This window comes from Myiozetetes cayanensis, unplaced genomic scaffold (assembly GCF_022539395.1).
Source record: "Myiozetetes cayanensis isolate MyiCay16 unplaced genomic scaffold, myiCay2020 scf1, whole genome shotgun sequence".
NCBI lineage: Eukaryota > Metazoa > Chordata > Aves > Passeriformes > Tyrannidae > Myiozetetes > Myiozetetes cayanensis.
In genome coordinates this window covers 101647350-101655833 of record NW_026086604.1, presented here as the reverse complement: position 1 = coordinate 101655833, position 8484 = coordinate 101647350, and positions in this window count along the sequence as shown.

Below are 8484 nucleotides of genomic sequence, written 5' to 3'. Positions count from 1 at the left end.
TCATTTTTGTGTGTGTGTGTTTATCTACAGAACTTATGAACAGATGCGTGGGTTCACCCATTCGTACTGTGATGAAGAGCGACAAGGACGGTGTTGGAATACTGCTGGGCTGCTACTACTCTAGATGTTATTTCCCTTGAAACTGGAATTTCAGATATGGTGTTAGAAGATGTTGCAGAATTGTAAGTACTATTTCTGCCTCTTGTTGCTGCTTGATGCTTAGTTTCCTGAGGAAAAATAATGCGGAATATCTACAAGGAAAGTGATTTTACATTTTTGGAATACTTGCCAGCTGACTAGTTGATACCTTGGATGTGAGCTATAGAGGGTGATCTATTCAGGATAGCCTTGTCATGGAGCAGCTGTTGCATGATTTATACTTGTCATCGGGTTCTCAATTTATAGCCTTAATTTTCATGGATTATGCATTGAACTTTCCAGTAGTTTGTTTGCTCTTACATTTCCCTAAGGTTTAGACAAAGATTAAAAAAGTTACCAGCCTTAAGGTTGAGTATTTCTTATTTTATCATGTCATGTTGCTGTTGGAAACCTCTGAGTGTTGGTGGTATTCAAGGAATGTCCAGGATTTAGAGGATGAATCTGTATGTTCATGTGCTGAGCAGAAAAGTACAACTGCTGTTTTTGGTGACCTCTAACTTTTTTACACAGGTGGTCCATTTATCAAGATTACACTGCATTGTGGCTAATTTTATTTGTTAGTTCCAACAACTGTCATCTTAATGCAGAGGTTTGTGTCAGTTCTGTAATCCAAACTTGAATCATTGTGCTCGTGTTCTTACTTCCTGTTATCCATGCTGATTCAGTGAGATGGTACCTGGGGGCAGAAGAATCACAAAGCTATCCCAGATTTTGCCAAATGGAAATAACAGGGAAGTGAGAAGTCCTCATTGTTAAAAGGCTGTGTGGATTCATTTTATGTCCCTGTAATTTGATCAGTAATTGAGTTCAATTATTTGAGGTTGAACTTTCCAGACAGTTCCATTCCATCAGGTAATTTGAAGTCGTTTCTGGGGATATGTGTGTCTGCGAATGATGCTGGAAAAGTGATCTTACTGCCCTACTTGGTAGATGCTGCATTTTGGAAAAAAGCAAAACAAAACCCAAACAAACATGAGAAGATCGTGGTCCTAATTTTGTTTAGATGAATATTTTTCTGGTCTTCAGATGTGCAAGGACATCACTGGCTTTGTTCCCCACGCTGTAGCTGGTTCCCTTATTCATGTTCATCCTTTTGTATTTCTTTGATATGTTGAGATTATTGTAGGTTTAACTTTTTGATAACAGGATCAGAAGAGGGGAAAGCTCCCTGCTTCTCTTTAGACACTGACATACCAACTCAAGAGTCATTTTGTTACATACTAAAACACATGAGCATCAAGGAGCAAGGCTTTGGGGCCCTAGACAGGTTTCCTTCTGTATCCTTGCAACCCAGTCAATTCATTGTTTCAGTTATCTTTCAGAAAATCCATGGAAATCGAACATGAAATGGCCATGAACTTGAATAAAACTTGCCTTTGTTTTTGCCTGTAGTGTTTGAGAAGTGGACATCAAAAACAGTCTAAGAGCCCTGGATGTGACCAATAGCATCTTCCTAAGGGCTTGTGTTTGAAATCTAATCTCAAGGGCATCTCTGCCAGCTGCCTTTGTGACACAAACTGATTTCTTGTCACAAATCTACACGCATTCTGTAATGGAACTTGCTGCTGCACGACCATCATCTCGAGAACCACCAGTCCCACAGCTGAAAGCTCCAGCATGAGCAGTTCATACAGCAGCACAGCCCAGCAGTGACAGAGGAGAGAGGAGGAAAGCCTTGAGAAATGGAGTACATCTACTATCTGATAACTAAGGATGGGACCAGCAGGTGCAGAACCCTAAGCTACTCTCCATTCTACTGCAGGACTTTGTGAATTCCTGCCTGAAAACAGTTGGTGGTGTGCCAAGGTAAAATGTGAAGTGGCTGCAAGTGAAACAGCTGTCTGAGGTATCAGTTTTCTCCAGCTAAACTCAAAGTCATCAGCTGGCTCCTCCCTCATATATCCCCAGTTTGGGTGCTTTTCAAATATAAACTAGGTTGAATGATAAAATAGTTGGGTTGGAAGGTAGCTTTAAAGGTCATCTAGTCTAATGCCTTCACGGTGAGCAAGGGACATCATCAAGTAGATCAGGTTCCTAAGAGCTCATCTGACCTGACCTCAAATGTTTTCAGGGATGAAATACCTATCACATTTCTGGACAACCCATGCCAGTGTTTCCCCACTCTTGTCATAAACAGTTTCTTCCTTAGACCTAATCTGAATCTACCCTCTTTTGGTTTGTAAGCATTTCCCCTTGTCTTGTTGCAACAGGCCCCATTAAAAAATGCATCCCTGTCTTCTTAGAAGCCCCCTGAAATTCACCTGGGAAGCCAGAAGCCTCGGTAAATCAGCACAGCCAGTCATTTTTCATGGTTGGATCAGCTCCTTCTGATGGGTAAATCCCATCTGTGCCAAATACTTCCAAAAAGTAACAAATGTAGAGGTAGAGACATACATACAGAGAAGTTCTGGCTTTCAGGTTGTAGCACCAAACTGTGTTGTAGTTCATGAGCAGATGTCCTGTCTCCATTTCACCAGGCTTGGAGCAACCACGTTTGATCAGAAGTAGAGCTTTCAAAGCAGAAAACAAAACTAGCTGGAAAACGTTGGGTGGGAGCAGGCTGCTAGAGCTTTATGTTCCCTCATTTGAAAGAAACAGTTGTGTTTTCTGAATGGAGGATAAATGGGGCTTTGGGGAGTGTTTTGCAACCATTTCCTGATCCCCAGTCAAGAAAAAAATGTGGTCACCCACCAAGTGTTTAAAACTTCAAGATTATGACATTACTAAGTGGGAAAAGTTGTGGCTGTAGGTCCAAAGAAGTTGAATGTTCCTAATGTAACCAAGCAATTGTTCTTTCAGTCTGACATAGAGAGACTATTTGTGTCATGACAATATTCAACCTCCCAGATTCTGTAATCAGAGTTTGACCAGTTCCTTTTTCTCCACTGCACTTTGTGGACTCATGCACCAGTCAGTGGTGATCTTGGGGCTGGAGAACACCTAGCTTGGAAAAAACTTGTGGAGAGCCATTCAAAAATCCTAGCATGGCTTCAAAACTAGACAAAGTCTTAGATCTTTATCTATTCTTTTTATTTTTAAACCGAGAAAGGAAATCACAAGTAATTTAAAAAAAAAAAAAAAAAAAAAAAAGGAAGAAAGAAAATAACATCAACATCAACCAAAAAAACCAAAAAGCAAACAAACAAAACAAAACAAAAAAACCAAAACCAAAAAGCCCAAACAACCTAAACCCAAAAAACCAAACCCTTGACAGTTCAAGTATTAACCTTTCCTTCAGATGACATTTAACTCTGTTCTTTCTAGATCTAGTATGACTAGTTCTCTATCCTTTTGCTTTCTTAGGCAGAGCATCAGTGCTCATGTAAGTTTGCTTTGTCACTGGTCATTTAGGTTACAAATGATTCCTTAGAGACGCTTTATACTCGGACTGTTTGACCATGTTTCTCAGGAGAGGCAGCTGCAGGATGGAGTCTGATGAATTCAACAATTCCTCATGGCAGTGGCTGCCTTAGTAGCAGCGGTTCTCGTAAATTACTGATCTGAGCCTGCCCTTCTGAGGTCAAAAAACCTGCAGGTGCAAGTGTTGGAAATGTTGTATCTAAGTAGTTGGTATTATTTCACACTTCAGGTTTGAAAGGCTGAGAGAGAACCCGGAACACCAGATCCTGTGGGAATCTCCCCTCCCAACGCCGCGGACCTTCAGCACCGCGGACAGCGGCGGCCGGCGCAGGGGTCCCGGAGGGGTCCCGGTGCCCCGGGCCCAGGGCACGCCTGGGCCGGGCCAGGAACGAGGTGAGGGAGCCTGTTAACAAACTGCAGCCTGTTATTCCACTTCTCTTTTGTCCCTGGATAGAATCCTGTGTTTTCTTCTTGACTCTTCCTGCAGGGAAGACAGTTTCAGAACAACGTAGCAAAGTGAGGTTGAAAATACCTCGCACTCTGGGGATGTTGCTTGGTCGGGAAGGGCCTTCCATGAGCACCACAAGAAGGGACTGGAAATAAAAAGTATCAGCCTTTCTTACAGAACAAACTTGTTGCCCTGTTTTTATCAATTTTGATGTGTGGGGAAAGTTCTATTTAAATATTCATTTTTTAAAAAGAGGATGCTTTAAATTGAAGGAGTAAAAGTATTAGTGATGAATGGCATTGCAGGATTATGGAATACAGGCACAAAATTTTGAGAAATGCAAGAAAACTTGATGCCCCAACATGAAGCCAAATTACACACAGACACTTTATTTGCATCTTCACCTGTATGATCCTGTGCGTGGGTTTTATTTTCTCATAGCATCACTAGCAGGCTCAATATATAGGATCTCCACACAATCCTTTTAGACATCTACAGACCCCTCTTACACAGGCCCTGCTTGAACTACCTAAAGAATAACACACTATTTGTTCCTGAGCTGGACCATCTTGCATTTTAAGGGGGCACACGAAAAATACTGAGTTTTGATGAATCACCAGCTAAAAGCTGCCCTACAATCATATGGCAAATGTAACAGCAGGTAATGTAATGGCAATACCATCACAGATGATTGACTCTGCCTCTGTTCCTGGCTCATACACCAAAATACGGTCTCCTCCCAGAAACACCAGATGCAGTGAGGCTGGGGCTCCCTTACAGGAGGCAGGCAGGATTTTGAAGAGCCATTTATAACCTTAGTCAGAGAATTAGAAGGCCAAAGAAAAAAAAAAAACAAAGAAAGGAGATACTGCAGGGCTTTTTCTTAATTCTCAGAGTGTAAATGCCTATGAATTTCAAGCCTATATGTGACTAATTTTAGACACACTCTCCTTGCTCACCTACAGTCCACCTGAGAATATTTACCACAAATCAGTAACAAGTGCCATCCACAGAATGAAGTGAGAGAGTACCATCCTTTCTTGTAGGATATAAGCATAAAAATGGCTTCACCACCTGTATTCACATACAGGCAAACTGTGGCTGAAATCTGTAGAATTATGGAGGGTCACTTGCTGTACTGCATTGGCAAGAGGCTCTGAAAAGGAAAAAGTGGAAACCACTGGAGCAACACTCACATAAATGTAGTGTACAGTTCTGCAGGCTTGCAGAGGAAAATTCAGACTTGCTTGTACTTCCAGCTTTAAGCTGCACAGTAGTGACTCTGGATCAGGACAAACTGTAGAAGCCTTGCCAAAGCTTTCACACTGTTTCTCAACAGCTTTGTGACTGCTGGTACCCAAAGAGGTGAGCGTGAGTATGCCCATATAGGATGGAACAGAAGCTCTGAATTGCAGAGCTATTCTCATAGCAATAATTTGACTCTTATTTTGGCAAACCATACATCTATGAAGAAAATGGATGTAAGCTAGCCAATTTAATTATTTAAGGATTTGAGGTTTCAACACAACTTATGCCTTGATATTTTTTTTGAAAGCAGAAGATGGAGAAGCAGCATCTCTTGGTGCTACAAAAGCTAGAACCAACACAGGAATGACACAGCTTTCAAACATATAATACAGAACAAACTGTGACTACAAGTCTGTGCTTGGAAACAGAAATTTAAGAAAAATACATTAGCTGAGCCTTTAAATCATAAGCAAGAACATCTTACAAAAAAATGCAGTGCTAGTTAGAAAATAAATATATCTCACAGTTCAAGGAATCTGGTTCTGATTTGCTGTAAAGAGAAGGGATTTTTGATCATAGAAGTGCATGTTTTATTATTCAGCTTTAGTCAGTGGTAGAAGAGAGAGAATTAGGACTTCTAATCTTTCCATGAAAGGTACTGAGCATTTAACTGAATCTCAAGCAGACTCTGTCTTACCTACAGTTCCGGAAAATGATGTTTCAGCGTTAACCATGAGTTATCCTGATATATTTTTCTTTCTGGAAAACAACTGCTTCCCAAAGCTCCAGTCTGATTGAAACTAATCATGGTCCAAAAATATTCCAAAGTAGTTTTGGCTACAAACACTTGGTTGGCTGCCCCTCAAAAGGCAAGCATAGACTAAGGTGATTTATTTATATAGAAATTCATTCTCAGACCTGTGATCCAAAGATATGCAGCAAAGACAACAGTCCTTGACTTGCAGTTGATGCTCACAGGATTGCTACAGCTGTGACAGGCTCAATCATGATGGTACCTGCTGAGTGGATGAGAGAAAGATGGCCTCTAACCCAAAAGTTCAAGCTGAAACAGTGGTAATCAGAATTTTGAGAAGAAGGGGAAATCATATGTGGGACTGGTAATTCATCTTATGGAGTGGGTTGAGAAATGCACTCACTTTGAATGTGAGTGACCTATAAAACCAAAATTTGTTGAAAGCCTTTTTAGCTCTCTTATGTTATTAACAATTCCCTAAATTAAACACTTTTAAAAAATATTTCTACATTCCACAGTGTTTCTCTACAGGTGTCCCAAATTTTCTCTTATTCTAGACATTGAAGTATAGTCACCTTCTTTTAAACAATCTCCTTTTAAAGAGATATCTTTTATTTCCATTTCAGACATAGGACTTTATCCATGCAATAGCAAACCCAGTCTTGATCTCTGCGGCTTATAAGTAAGATCAGTGTTTTACTTCAAAACAATCAGAAATAACGTTCTTAGTTTATACTTTGTTCTAGTTGATTTTTTATTTCTACATAAAGACAGCCAAAAAACTTCATAGGGTCAACTAGTACATAAGATTCAATTATAAACTATCATATTTTTGTTCCCTATTCTGATATTACTAGCTAGTTGAGCATTGACAAATGCTTTAGCCTTGGGGTTTGACCAGCTTTAGCCAACAGATCAACATTTGCATTGCACAGAGACCATTTCTGCTTTACTCATGAGCCAAACAAAAACGATTAGCTAATCAGAAAAAGTTGCTGTTCAGGCAGGCATTTGCATGCTTTTAGTTTGGGATCATCCAATAACCCATACAATTCACAGTGACTAGCCAAAGCCAGCAAACTCTGCTCAGTGCTCCCCAAAGGCTTGATTTACAAGTGCCTGTACTAGACTGAAGGAGGTTTTTCAGTGCAGCAGGACACACTGTCAACAATGAAAAGCCCTGGCACAGCCCAGAGCGCTGCTGTAGTCTGCAAATGATACAAGAAGAGGTAGGTTAGTGTGAACTTTAGATTAAGTGCTACAGCCCAAGATGAGACTTTGCTTAGATACTTACCAAAAAACAATCAGTCCTTACTCATAACAATTTGATAGAAACTTGTGGAGAAATACTTTTATTTTGTTCAAATTTCATATATTCACCATAGTTTAGCTCCAAATCAATATTCTCTAACACTAATACCAAAGTAAAACTAAAATACCAAATCCTGTGATAAACAGACTCACAATATCTGTTGGATAGATTAATATTCTGCAATGTAGGTAGAAAACCAAGCAAAAGAATCCTCCTGAGATTTCGTAAGAAAGCACAGCAAAGCTTGTCACATGGCTTTGATAAGAAATCCATAAGCACTCTTTCTGATGTTGACCTTGTATTTACAGCTTTTTCAGAGGACAGTTGTGTAGAAAGGAGACTGCTGAAAATTTCCCAGATGCTCTCTGTACTCCTTTAGTTTTGACATGAGTCATTGCCAAGAACTCCAGAAAAATCTACTTACAACAGCAGTACCAGCATCTGGCTCAGGATTAAGAATTTAATACCATTTTCAAATCAAATATGAAAAATAATTTAGTAATAACCAAACAGAAGGTATCATACAGGGTGCTGCAATTTCTTTGAACTTCTCTAACTTTTGTTCATTTGTTCTTCATGAACTGCTCTACCGTGGGTCCCTTCCCACAGGGTGCAGTCCTTCAGGAGCAGACTGCTCGAGTGTATCACAGGTCCTGCCAGCAAACCTGTCTCAGCACAGGTGGGTCTTCCCAGGGGGTCACAGACTCTTTCAGGCATCCACCTGCTCCAGCATGGGGTACTTCATGGGCTGCAGGTGGATCTCTGCTCCGCTGTGACCTCCTGTGTGCTGCAGGGGGACAGTCTGTTTCACCATGGCCTTCCAACTTCTGGCAGCTTCTCACAGAAACCGCTCCTGTAGCACCCCATACTACTAAACCCTTGCCATGCAAACCCAATACAACTGATTATAATGAAAGCACAGTAAGAGTGGGTTTCCCACAGTCTCACAAGCTCCCCTCCCCTTCACTCCCACGCAGTACACTCCGAGATGGAAAAGCTGTGCCATCTTGCGCCAGCTACACACAGCAGTTTTTGATAGGAAGTTTCTCACTGATGTAATCTGCAACAGACCATACCAAGCCAGTTCAGGCATAAACCACTTGTCTCATCCTCCTGGATAAAAAAAATGGGCTCTTTACAGGTGACAACGTGAAAGGCCTAGAAGTGCTTTCATGTGTCAGTCAAAAACTGTGTGCAAGATAC